Consider the following 14816-nt stretch of genomic DNA (forward strand, 5'->3'; position numbering starts at 1 on the left):
CAGCTTCTCAACAGCCTTTGCCTTCTCAATTCCCAACACTTAAACCTGGCTTATGCCTCTACTCATTTCTTCTCACCAACTAGTTTGGAACAACATTTCCAAAGAGTTGCTTGGGGTATTTTCTCCTTCCTATTCATTTCCCCTTGTGCTAGAGTTGTTTGGACTCGTTCTACTTGCATAGATTCCACTCAAGGCAATGAAGTTATTTCTCTTAACACCTCTCACTCAAAACATTTCTACTCTCAAAGGCATTTTTGCCTTTGCCTTCAATTTGCCTGAAGACTAATACACAAGCTGCATAGCCTTGCATTTTTGCATCCCTTCAAGTGAGTTTTATCAATTTTTGTTCCTCTTATTGCTACAGCAGATTGCTCTGAATAGCAGTTACTATACGCGCACATTCGCACAACACAGAAATAATGAATTATGTCTAAGTTTGACACACACGTTAGAAGTTTATTAAAACTACATTCTTACAGTCATCTTGTGAGAGTATGCTTATGAATATATTTTCTGACTCAGGCGACACCATTATTCAGCTTTTTGTATACTCTTTGTTTGCTGGAATGTTACCTAAAGCTGTTTAAACCTAGAAGATGTGAGAAATTTAAATCATCTGGAGACAGCTTCTTGTCTGCCACTGATCACAGGTAACATTACAAAAACTAATTCACTATTATGGTTAAATTACTGTTAGACGTAGTGCTAGTTACTTTCATTCACATCTTTGCTGTGAATGCACAAAAGATCCTCTGTAAACCAGAAACTAATCAACAGCAAAAGATAAACAGCCAGACAACGTAGGAATGACTTACTAGTTCTTAAACTGTATGCCCTTCATTTTATGTTTATTCTCGGTGTTTAAATTCACTTCATTTCTAAGCCAGAGGTCAAAGCAAAATTTCTTGTATTTATTTTCTCAGTGTGATGGAATAAGCAGAATGTCATGGTGTTACTCTATGACAAATCTTGTTAACTTACATTACAAACAATGGCTTAGACTTTATCTGAGGTATATTTTGACGCAGTAAGCATAAAGCCGAGACCACTCTTCTCAACCTGGGAAGCCGATAATTGTGGTGCCTCGGTCAACAGTCTGATCCAGGAAGGAGGGGCTAAACGTCAAGGTCCATGGGCAGAATGGTTCATTTTATCAGAGTAGGAAAAGAAATTAGAAAAAAACAGAGACAAGAAATAGAGGACCTCTGAGCCAACAGCAGCGAAACCAAAAAGCTTGTCAAAAAACAGTTTCTACATCTTTTAGGACCTAAGCAGGATTTTGATATTGCTGTAAAAGTATCTAACCCTCTATTTAGCCTCTTGCTTTTGCATAAATGTAAGACACTGGGGGAGCTGGGAATGAACAAGGAATCAAGTACACATTTCAGCCTCCTGTGTTGGACCATGCCATCCAAACTGCCAGCCCTGCAATGAGCTATAACCGGGGCGGGGGGTGGGAACAACTTAGCATACATGCCAGCTCTGAAAACACAGACAGCGTCTCAATGAAGCGGACAATGTTCTTATCTGCAAAGACATAAGAAGTGAAAGCGAGAGGATTCTTGCAAAGAGGTCTCGAGGCTGGTTAGCATGACTTGGCAATATTGCTTTAGGCCACTTTGATACCCGTAGATAAAAAGTAACATGTAAAAACAGTTAAAGCTCAGTGGATACTAAAGAGAATTTAGTGGGGCAGTTGGTTCTACTGTGGCTCATCCAATGCATCACATTTCAGAGTTAGATGAAAGGAACGTGAATAGAAGTCTATTATTTCCAGCGCATCAAAGAATTCTTTTCCTTTTTCAGAGAAAGGTACGTTTTAATGTATTCATCACTCTAAAAGACTGTTTCTTACACCTTTGGAAACTAACACCTACTTAAGATACTACCAAGAGTTGATCATACTCATCCACACAAACATATTCCAGAGCTGCGTAACTGAGGCCCCATTTTATATAACAGAGCACCATGAGACACAAATGCACCACCTCTTCAAATCAATTACAAGATATTTTTCTGAAATAAATACAATTGCTTGACGTTAAATGAGATGCACAGCAGAAAGAAAACCAATACAGGAAAATCTGATTTAACTAAAAGAAAAGTCCTCTCTGAAAATTCCATGCTGCCTGTAGCTCCAATGTACGTTTTCAAATATGTTTAGACCATTAAAAAAAAATCTGACATATTCAAGTCAGACCAAAGGTTTGCTATTTCAGCACCCTGTTTCCAACAACAGCCAAAACTGGATGCTTACAGGAGAAGAAAGGCCAGTATGCGTGCTTGCTTAATAGCTGGTAAAGATCTGGATACAATTGAAGCCGCCAACAAAAGAAGATACTAAAACCCCTATGGCTCTGAGATCTATGAGATCTGAAGAACCTAATCAATAGTGCATATCTTGCCACTCAATAAATAAATACTTCTATGCTTTTACAGGAAGAGGGAAAATAGCAGAAAATGTTATCATCAAATCTCAGAATCTATGAAAAAGAGGAGGAATACAGCAGGAGAAAAAGACTCTAGCTAGCAGCTGCATTATTAAGCTATCCTCATAAAGACAGCTTCACTGAGAGACAACTGCAAATTTGTATTCATTAAGTTGTAGGCTAAAATCCAGAGTAACAGATTTTATTACCCTCCTGAACTCACAGATCATCAATGTTCAGGCAAATCTTTGTCTTCTTGAACAGGCTTAGAGCGAAAGCAATCTCTATACAGTATTATTCATTACACTATGACCAAAAATGCTATGGTTTTGTAATTGAACTGGGGCTTGAGGATATGCTAATAATACCAGGAGTCTGGGAAACACATATCCTGGAAAGACAAAAGCACTTCAACAGTGGAAAGAGCTCAGTCCCTTCTGAATTACGCAGAAGGATAGAGCACTGTACATTCAGTCTCATAACACAAATGTACCATAGCAGGAGGCAAAATGCTGCAGAAAGTAATCAGCTAAGGGACAGGTACAGACTGCTCCTCGCCATCTTTCTTGTCATGGTTGGCATATATGGAATGTATCATTATAACCATCCATTATCATGGACTGCCTGTATCCTATATGGTTATCAGCATATATCATAGGCCTTACACTCTGTCATACCTTTGATACCTCTGTTATCAACCGCCTTGAGCTGTATCACTTGATAGATTAACAATGCTAACGTATATTATGTTACCAACAGATTACGGTATTCGTTGAACTGACAGGGCAACCTCTTCCTCTTTTTAAATACCAGTGGGCCCTATTCACACTGATGGCAGCACAAATCAGATTGTTGTGTGCTGTTAGGATACAAATAGTGGCAGAACACTAGCTTATACAAAACTCAGAATGCCAGGTATGGAGGCAGCAAAGAAACTCACTACTGCCCACTACTGTGGCATTGTAGTCCAAAAAAAACCCCCAAATATTATCATTATATTACTCTTACATTTGAAATTTGGTTCCACTTTTGCTGTCTATTGTTTTCATTCCCCTTTCCATTCCCTTAACATTTCACCATCTTTTCCTTTATATATAAGATTTAAGTATTTCAAAAGCATACATGCTCTTGGCCTCTGAAAAATCACCCCCAAAATCACCTTTACTTCCCACAATGTAGACCCAGAGCATCTAAAGTATATTTGCTTGTTATATTAATAGAATTCAGAAAATTGCTCTACAAAATTCCTAAAAGAGAATCAGCCAAAGTTAGACTTGGCATCCACACAAGTCTCAGTTATTTTTTGGAATACTTTGACAACACTCTTATGTTATTGTCTCCCAGTTCATTTTGCTGCTCATGTATTCCCCAAAGAAGGAAAGAATGGTATTCCTGTTCTCTGAATAAGGACACATCTTGCTTGTTAGTGATTTAATAATTTATTTTCCCTTCTCCTTCTTGAATTGTTGGATCTTTGGATCATGAGGCTTCAAATCCTTCTAACTCCCGTTCTTTCACATGAGGGCACAGAAGTCATCCTACTGCCTCAAAGTAAAAGAAATAAGAACAAAATTTTACCAGCAGAGGAGACACTTGCTTTCAATTTTTGTCTTTTCAGCTGGATACTGTAAAGAGAGCCTTCAGAGATCACAGAAAGCCTGTTAGTTTCCTAAATCTCATTTAGCGACACAGAAAACCTGAGCTATTCAATGCTGGCATGAGCAATGTTGCAATGCATACCCCCAGCTCCGCAAGGCTCTACTTTGTTTTACCTGTGTGCACCTAGAGACAAAATAAAGGTGAAATATGAAGAGGGTTACTCTCCTATAAAGCTGCTTCTGAAGGAACTCTGCAGTCAATTGAGAACATTTTCATCTCCTTCCTTCCATTTGATCTTCTCTGCAACATATTTTTCGTATTACTCCTCACATTTTACTTCCATCTGGTTTCAGCTTTTGATTAGAAACTTGGAAGTTCAACTTCAACAGCCCAATGCAGAGACCTGAGCTGCTTCCAGCCATTTTCCTCCTTGGAAGATCTTAATTCAGTCGGATGGTTCTTTTTACTGTACCTCTGCCCACACTGGAGGCTATATACTTAGTAAATAGTTTGCAATTCTTGCAAAGAGCAAAAACCCCTAACCTCTGCAAACATAGGAGGGGTTTGTTATCCTGAAAGAAACAAAACCTACAAAACAGATGGCACTGCTTTAAAAACATTTGCTCTACAAAGTGTCATTATAGGGAAGCTGCAAATTGTCGGGTTTATCAGACAGGATACAATACACATTTAAATGTTAGTCAACAGTTTCAACACTAATATAGGACCAAGAGTACCTCAGATATCTGAACTCGGTCCAGAATTCACTACAGAGTCACCGAAAACCAACGTCCAAGTTACTGCTCAGAAGAATTCAAAACGTTCAGTAATAAGCATTGTTTTGATGGGATATCCATGTCCTTCCCTGTGCAGGAGGATCAAGAGGAGCTGGCAGTCATCAGTTGTTTAGTCAGGTCAGGAAAGGCTGGTGGATGGTCCCATTTTCACCACGAAAAAAAAATCACCTTTACTGAAAAAGCATTAAAACAGCACACCAAGTCAGAACAAAGACCGATCTATATCTACTCAGCTGTTTACAACAGGGCATGCCTGTGAAGTATACAACAGGCAGGCACATAAAAACCCAACATAAATGTGAGTGTAAAGACAAATTGGTGATGTGGGACCAGTGACTCTCCCATAACATCTTGATTCCAGCAGAACAGCCAAAAGCGCTTAATTCACAAGGACCTGTGAAAGTCATGAAAGAAACCCAGATATAAGCCAACATCAGAAGCATGAGAAATCTTGCCATTTCAAACATCTTTTGAACAGCACCACAGACAACAAGTTTCAAAGGCATTCTGAATCACCACCTTCCACAAGCTTCCAAAGTTACGTACCAAACCTAGAAATGCAGGAGACCTGTAAAAAAGGCACTCAACTGCTAACTGTAAGAATCGAGGAAATGGATTTAGACTTCCTACATTTCTGAGCAGTTGAAACAAGACAGCTAAATAAAGATAGAAAGCAGTATTCTGAGCACAATGCTATGAAGAAGCAAGCTTCCATATTCATCCCCATTTTGTCACTTGTGTATTTTTTTATGTACATTCTGAGCCTGGCACTACCTCATCTGGGCTGTACTTTACTATTATTCTTTGTAGTATTTGTTTGCAGAGTTCACAGCGTAAAGATGTGAGACATATGTAGGACACATGCAGGAGATGCCCTGGAATTATCTCATGTTTACAACTCGGAGGGGTAACAGAGTTGAAAGTTGTTCTGAATTGTCCCCTAGTGGTCCCCATCTTTCTTGGGGAGCAGAACCCAGGCAGAACAGGCTGTAGGACTGCTTCATCTCACCAACTGTGATCTGTTCATAATAAGCAGTATGTTTGCCTCCTTCCCTACAGCGTTTTCTGATCAGCTTGCAGTTTGCAGCATTTCCCAAATTCTTTGCTACAGACCCTACCTGGCCATTTACTTCCAATGCCACGTGTGTGATGATGCTTATTCCTACACAAATGCATGATCTGTTATTATTAAGTTATAGCTACTCTTTTAAAGGTTTTTTTTCTAATCTGTTAGTCATTTATAATTCTAGTTCTGTCCTCTTCCATTGTGGCAGCTTTTTACAGCTTGCCATCATTAATAAATTGTTTACAGCATTTCCATTACATTATCCAGGTTTAAAAGAATTTTTTTTAAAGCAAATATTAGCCAACACAAGATTCATTGCCATTTACCCCAATAACTTCACTTGATACATCATTGTATACACTAAGAAGCACAAGTAACTGATGCAGGTTGTTTTACTGAAAACACTGAAGGAAAAAGACTGATTTTGCAGTAACTTGTCACAGATCTTTGCTCACATTTGTCTTATTTTCTTCAGCTATGTAGCTTAGAGCAACAATACCATACATAAAATCTGAAATGCTATTATTTCAGTAACAGGTCAAAATTTTCAAACCAGATCTGCTACCAACTCTGCCCATGCAGCATCTTTTTAATTACCTCCTCTCCAAACCAAGTCATATGCTGTCACCTGATGTTGTCAGTAGGCTTGCTTTCTGCATGTTTTTCCATGTTCAAACAACAGAGCACTATTCTGTAATCTAATTGGAAAGCTGAATGTTCCAGACATCCTAAAGCTCCTGCTCTACATAGTCAATCTCCTCCACGTTTAACCTCAGCAATTGGAGGGACTCCTATGTTTTAATTAAGAGCTCAGGAAAGTACTGTTTATGTTTCTTATCTTCCAAAGTTTTCGCTCTAGTCCCTTCCCTTCTGTCTAAATCATCTCCCAGCTGGATGTGCAACCCAGCCGTTTTGTTGAGGCTTATACTTATTATCCATTGTTCCGTTATTCTTCCTCGCTTCTCTTTTTCTTTCCATATTCTATGCCTTCTCTGATGCCAATTTCAGCTGTTTTTCTAAGAAAGCTCATGTTCCTGACTGCAGACAGCAGCAGGCCACACACGCAGCAGCACAGGAAGTCCACAAAAAACTGTGGTATTAAGTGGCTTAAGTACAATTAACTAAAGGATTCTCTTGGAAACAATCTAATTTAAGCTAAAGAACAAAATCATTAGCCCAACTCAGTGCCTCACAATTTCACCACGCTTTCATTTCAGTTCTCTGTTCCACCCAAAAATACTAAGGAAGGAGGAAGATCACCACAAACTCCAAGTCGTGTTATTTGAATAAAATAAAATAAAATAAAATAAAATAAAATAAATCTGCAAAAACTCCACTCAGCAGAAGGAAAGGAATTCTTTCTTTTTCCAGACATAGAAAGCTCCTCCTAGAGAGGTAAACTCTATTCAATCTTAAAAGATAAGCTCCCTTTTCTAAGCAGATGGAGCAAGTTGTGAGTAATACAATAATTCAATAAAAGAATGCAATAACACAATAACATAGTAGGCATTAACCAGTACTTTACACATTGTGATAAGTTAGGGAACATACTTTTATCCCTGCCTGTGGCAGGGCAGTTGGAACTAGATCATCTTTAAGGTCCCTTCCAACCCAAACCGTTCTGTGATTCTATACTTGACGCCTGTGGCTGCATATTCTGTAATCAAGTTCCCCAAAGATACAGCCTACATAGCTCTGAGGGTTCCTAGCTGACCCTCATAATCATACTCAGCTCTAAAATTTAGAAATTAATCAATTAAGTGTGATACAAGTGTGCTGAGAGTTGATCGTACCCTTGTGGAACAAGAAATTTTATAGCTACAGTTTTATACAATTACAGAGCAAAAGAGTTAAGGAAAAATATATAATGAAGTGTCTTGTGAAGTTACAATAATTATTGCTCTGTCTGATGGCATCTGGGGGATTATATTAAATGTCTCAGGTTGGTAAAAATAAGTTGTCGGTTTTAAAAAGAGACAAGATGGCAGCAAGAGTCTTTTCTCTTTGCTTACCCAATTCTCTGTCTGAAAGGTTATTACGCCTTGGGATCGTGCCTATTTACAAGTCCCATTCACCTTAGCTTGCTTTTTTAGCACTGCTTTTCATAAAGTACGGGGATTCTTATGCCAGAGACCAACCAAACTACAGCAGTGGGGGTCCACCCATGGCCTTGTGGTAACTCCTAGCACCCAAAAGGTTAAGCATGGAGACAGGCAGGTTCTCCTGTATGCAGCACCACAGTCACTCATAAGGTTACTACCATTTGACATCTTTTATTACTCATGTGCTCTAAATTCTGATTATAACAAAACTGCAAAAAACCCCTGCAAGATACTTCAAAGAGGAGCTTTACAAAAGCTAATAAAAATTGGAGGATTCATATGCTCTTGTGACATATGTATACAGGATATACATGGAAAGCAACAGATTAGATCAACATTCCTCTAGTAAAAAGTAGTCAGGTTTTTGCACTAATCTCATTAATAGTGTCTACGCATAACCCAACAGCACTCCAAAGAGCAAAAGCAGCATCTGCTGCAAGACTTTCTCCCTCTTTCCTCATCCATGGGAAAACGGATGGAGGTACTCTTATTTCACTGTGCCTAGCTTGCTACTGGACTCGGATCAAAAGAGCACACCTTGCATTTGAATGGAATGCAAAGAGATCTGAGCTGGTTCACAGATCCTGTGAGGGCTTGTCCGACACCCTTCAGCCAGCTATTAGCAAAGCTTTATCCTCTACACACGGTTTTTCCTTGCTACAAGAAACGTCATGCATGCATGTCAGACTGTCAAATAACACGTCCTACCTCAAGCTGCTGTGAACGGGAAAAATCCCAATGTGACTTGATATTCATGAGGAAACAAGTACAGAAAGCCAAAAGTGATAGGTCAGCAATACAATTTATTTTTTTTAAAGCAGCTTTTCCCAACTTCAAAATTTTAACTTAATGACAGCCAACTAACTAAACATAACCAGCCAAGACAATTTATCTGGTTCCCAGTATGGTTCTTGCACCCCTCTCTGATCAGAAAGCTGCATTTTCGTATGTCTGTATGATGCTGGGCTTATCTGGCAGCCCATGCAGCTGGGAACTAAAAAAAATGAAATTACAGTTTGGTTGGCTCTAAGTTCCTCTGCCTAAGAAGCGCATCCTTTAGCCAACTGAACTAAGCTGAGCACGTGTGAGTGGCTACTGAAGAGTTTAAGGAACTGGATGCAAGAAAGCAACCAGGGCAAATGCAGCTGGAGACAGGAATCAGGAGCAGAAGCAGAGGTTTAAATGAGAGGGAAAAAAGAGTAACTAAGGGCAAGAAGAATCAGGAATAAAAATACTCCACAAAAGAAAGATTTGTAAGGGCGCAATGGGAACCAGCAGATTAAAGACAGCTAGGACCGGGAACCAACCCGACAGAAAGGGCCACAGGCCTAGCGATGAGAGACAGCAGCAGCGAGGTCACCCCAAGCTGGTGGTGAGCCCAGAACTTTCTAGGACAGGCCAGCCACGCGAGCCCGGCAGGCACCCCCGCTGCCCCCACCACAGCAGGGCCTTCCTGGGAAGGCCCCTGGCCCGCAGGCCACCCTTAGCCCACAGGCCATCCCTGGCCGCCCCCCAGTGCCAAGCCCCACCTCCACTTAACTGCTGCCCCAGTGGCCACAGCTCCCACCCTCCCGGGCACACCGCCGTGCCCCTGCCTCCTCAGCGGGCAGCCGCAGGCGCTACCTGGCACCGAGCCGAGCCAAGGCAGACCGGGCCAGGCCGGACCGGGAGCGTGCACCCCTACCCCTTGTTACAGGCTGACTCCAGCCACGTGAGCGCGCGGTCGCCTCACGCGAGGGGCTGTGGGTGCAGCCGTGCCCTCGTGCCTCTGCAGCATGGTGGGAAGCCGGCACGAGGCGGGGCCTACCCAGGGCACATGGAGCAGGCCCTGCACCTCCTCTGCCACCGGCCCCGCTGGGCTCACGCCGGGGACCTGCCCGCTGCCCGCAGCTACACCGGGTGGGCAGCAACCCGCCTGAAAACAGGCAACAGCTGCAGCTGCCTTCGGCACCGCAGCGAGCAGGACGAGGAGCTGAATGGAAGCGCCGCCTAAAGAAACAACCCTGTGAAGTGTCCGAGGGCCAGGCTCGACTTGTGACAATGGTGTAGAACTGCTGCAGCGCTTCTGTTCCAGGGCTCCTCCACCAGACTGGGGGGTAAAGAACTGTCTGGTTGGAGCCCCTGCAAAATCTGAAAGGAGCTGAGCAGCGTGTGGTACTTGTGAGAGCAGGGGACTGTTGTCTGGCTGAGGAGGAGGATGAAGTAGTTCTGAAGGACAAATGAAATTACCGAGGGAGAAGTATAACGAAAAAGGGGATACAGGACTTGAAGAGACACAAAGACTGCTACAGAGGATGCCAAAGTGGTGGTGGCAGAAGCAGAACAAGCCAGGTATTAAGATGTGAAAGAGGACAGCATGTTGGGGCAGAAAGGATGAAGATGAGAGATTGTTTGAGGGACAGCAGACAAAGATGGAAAGATCACTAGATTGCCCAGTATTCCCACTCCCCTATGACTGGCTGAGTGCAATTAGCAAAAAGTAGATGTTCCACAGTAGATAAAAGGAGTCCATGTCCTTCATAGGAAATCTGACTCGCCAGAAGGCCTGTAAATTGCCCAGAAACTCAATTGCAGCTTGTAGCTTCATTTCACTGACAACCGTGAGTGAAGATGCTGTGAATTGGAGTTTAGTTGTGTCTGCTGTCAGGGCATAAGGAGAATTGTTTGAAATTCAGCCAGCCAAATACGGCCCGCTTTGGAGACAGCTGCCAATTTTCAAGCGAAGTTTGTTTTACACATACATTACGATCATCTGCTGGAAATGAATTTTCAGTTGTGCTGTGCAGAAACATCTGGAGTCAGCCGCCTGCTAACAATGGATTCTGCGAACAAACAGAGAGAAAATGCCCAGGGAGCCGCCCTGCTCTGGAGCTGAGCTCCAGGACTACAGCTTCAAAATAGTGGGGCCCAGATGCTAATGCTAGGGAGGCCTTGATCTCCGAGAGACGGAAAATCACTTTCTATAGCTGCTAATAAATAACACTGCAGACAGTGAACAGGTTAACTGGAGGTAGGTGTAAAATAGAGGGAACTGATAGGTGCTGATGCTGTCTCAGCACCTGTACGTGCTCCTGGCAAGTTAGAAGCCATTGCCCGCAGTCCCATTCAGTGGTACAGTGTACCCATGCGTAGGGGATCACGCTGTATGTATGCTTTTTATTGAAGCCCGATTCATGGAATTCTGTGATGGCATCTGTTTTGGTGAACAAGGGAAACATCGGATTACAGAGAAAACCTAGAAAATTTGATCTGCATAAACATTAAATATTCAAAAGAACATTTTTAAGGGGGCCATGCATATAAATAATGATCTGACTCATTAGTTCAGAACACTTAGGTCTGGCGTTGTTGTCTCTTAATTAGATGGACAGTAAATAAGCTCAAAGACCTTGTCATTGTTGCATGTTTCTGAAGAACAATGAATACTTGGGCCATGATAAAAACAAAAGTGCAAATCCTTACTCAAACTTCTATGCGTGTTTTCCACATTGGGAACCAGATCAGTATTTTTTAATTGTTTTAACCAAACCTCTGAAATTCTGAAGTGCGTTACTAAGTATTGGGGTCTACTGGCGGGCTTGTACCTTTCTAGTCTTTGGGGTTTTTTACAGATACTATATAGAAAGGCTGTCAAATGCTGTTTGTTCCATTTCCACAAAAGCAATCTTTTTTAGGGCATCACACTATACTTGGGGAGGGGACAGAAGTAGAGCAATGCAGTGGGAGCAGACTCCAAAGAGCAGCTCAACTCTTTGGACATTAGCTCTATTTGAGACTAGATTTCCTTTTAAACTCCCAAACTATCCCACATTTCTGTGGTTGATCCATGTACAAAGACAAAACACTATTGCGATCAATCAGCAATCTTTAGATTATTTCCTCCTAATTGCTTATATTACCCGTAAGCAAAATTTACACCTGGAAATGCCAACCTACTCCCCCACAGTGTGCTGTTTGGGAAAAATCACTAATTGTTCTACCAATCTGATACGGATAAATTCTACTAATTCCCATGTTCAATTCTGTCCACTGCTGCTCCTGAGTAAGCATCCTACTATTCTGACCTTTACCTATTCTGGAAGAAACAGCTCAAGTGCCCTCTAGTGTGCTTTCAGAATATCTAGTCCATGCTTTTCCCACTTTTTGGGGACTAAATGAGAAGGTTTGTATTTGGTTTGAAACATTTTTAAAGGTCCATAGAATTTTATGACATAAGTCACTGTGAAAAATACTTTCAAAAGTTGATGGTGACTGTGATTTTTTTTGTAAAATTGCTGAATGATGGTTACAGCTAGTTTCACAGACATAGTACCCGTTTTATCCCCAAAATGCAAAATAGCAACATTTACTAAACATGTCTGAATTTTTCATGACCATTATATCTGCTCATGGAGTGATGCTGTTGTTGGGTTCTTTTTCTTGATATAGATGGGTTTTGGGAAAAAAAAAAAAAATATATATATATATAGTCCTTCTACTTACTTTTTTAGTTTCCTCTATTTCCAAACTTTTAATATATATTTATCAAAGTAAATTTTATTTTTCTTTCCACTATGTTTTTAGTAGCTTTTTTTGGCCACAATAAAATTTTCCTGAAATGCTCAAGTGATTCTTACTTTTCTACTTGAATTACTATCCTAGCTGATCTGACCCTAAGAAATTTGGCCTTCTTAAAACTATTCACAATCTGAATAATGAACATGCTTAGATCATCTCAGAGCATATGTTTCTGGAAGCTTTCCTGGCTGTGGTGCACAGTCTGAAATAAGCTTCCTGTCTAAGCTAATACACTTATTTAGCTTCAGCACCGTGCACACCATGAAAGCTCATAGACTTGGGCACCAAACAGGTTTGTTTCTTCCAAACTGAAGGTAGAAACAGGAAGAGTCTAGGCTGTGGACTAATACTGGATGCCTGTAGCTAGTGGTGTGCCCCAGGGATCAGTGCTGGGTCCGGTCTTATTCAACATATTCATCAATGACCTGGACGAGGGGACAGAGTGCACCCTCAGCAAGTTTGCTGATGATACAGAACTGGGAGGAGTGGCTGACACACCGAAAGGCTGCACTGCCATTCAGTGAGATCTGGACAGACTAGAGAATTGGGCAAAGAGGAACCGTATGAAATTCAATAAGGGCAAGTGGAGGGTCCTGCACCTAGGGAGGAATAACCCCAGGTACCAGTACAGGTCAGGGGGTGGCCTGCTGGGAAGCAGCGCTGTGGAGAAGGACCTGGCAGTCCTGGTGGACAACAAGCTCTCCATGACCAGCAGCGTGCCCTCGTGGCCAAGAAGGCCAATGGTGTCCTGGGGTGCATGGAGAAGAGCGTGGCCAGCAGGTCGAGGGAGGTTCTCCTCCCCCTCTGCTCTGCTGAGGCCACATCTGGAATATTGTGTCCAGTTCTGGGCTCCCCAGTTCAAGACAGACAGGGAACTACTGGGGAGAGTCCAGCTCAGGGCTGCGAGGATGATGAGGGGACTGGAGCATGTCTCGTATGAGGAAAGGCTGAGAGAGCTGGGTCTGTTTAGCCTGGAGAAGAGAAGACTGAGAAGGGATCTTATTAATGCTTATCAATATCTAAAGGGTGGATGTCTAGAGGAAGGGGCCAGACTCTTCTCTATGGTGCCCAGTGACAGGACAAGGGACAATGGGCACAAACTGGAACACAGGAAGTTCCATCGCAACATGAGGAAAAACTTCTTCCCTCTGAGGGTGACCGAGCACTGGGACAGGCTGCCCAGAGTGGTTGTGGAGTCTCCTTCTCTGGAGAGATTCCAAACCCGCCTGGACGCGATCCTGTGTGACCTGCTCAAGGTGATCCTGCTCTAGCAAGGGGGTTGGACCCCCAGAGGTCCTTTCCAACCCCTACCAGTCTGTGAATCTGTGAATCATTGTTTCAGACATCCTGCAGAGCAGTGAAATTCTCTTGAAATAAATGCCAGATATACAAATATATGCTCTTGTCATACCAATAGTCCATTTAGTTTTATCGGTAGCTGCCAGTAAATGCTTAAGGAAACAGCTTGAAAATGTAAGTGTAAGAATAGGGGAGTACTTTCCTAGTACTAGCCTTCTGGAATTCAGTAATGTTTGTTTTAAGAAGAACAGGAAAAGAAAATTTAGAGTGAGAATAGTGGAAATAAAGGACAGCCTGAACTATCCAGCTATGGAATGATTTCAAAGGAAGAGTCCTGTCATTTGGCTCATCTTTACACAAACAAATTTAAACGCTAGAACTGGGTCTCTCAAACTGTCCTCTACAGTTCACAGATGGTAATGAAACTGCAATACCTTTTTCCACAGTTTTCCTAACCACTTCATCCAATTCCATTCTTAATGGCCTTTTCTATTACTTCTAAGACCTGGGAAAATGTAGAAGTCTATTTAAAACGCTGGCAACTTTCCAATCAGCAGTAGCAGCTGTGGCTAGGATCAGCAGCTCTCCCTGGCAGAAATTTTCTCTTGCTGTACACATACAGTATTAAAGTATGATTGATCAATATGTTTCCCTCAAATTTTCTGTTTCGTGCCTTTTTATCCTTTGCCTTACATACTTTCTTTCCCTTGAACTCCTGCATACGCTCCGTTTTCATGTATATGTGTCTGTGAGCCAATATGGCCTTTGCAGTAATATTTTCCCCTCGCATCATTGTGTATCTCTTTATGCATACATTTTTGCCCACCCTGTACTCTCTTTGAGTTCATATTGTCATTATGTAGCTTGTAGAATGGATTAAACAGCAGAGAAATCTTCCAAAAAATTAATAAAATCATTTACCATAAACCTGTTGAAGATTCCTTGCAACAGAACCCAAAACATCTCT

Source organism: Grus americana, chromosome 25 (genome assembly GCF_028858705.1).
Source record: "Grus americana isolate bGruAme1 chromosome 25, bGruAme1.mat, whole genome shotgun sequence".
NCBI lineage: Eukaryota > Metazoa > Chordata > Aves > Gruiformes > Gruidae > Grus > Grus americana.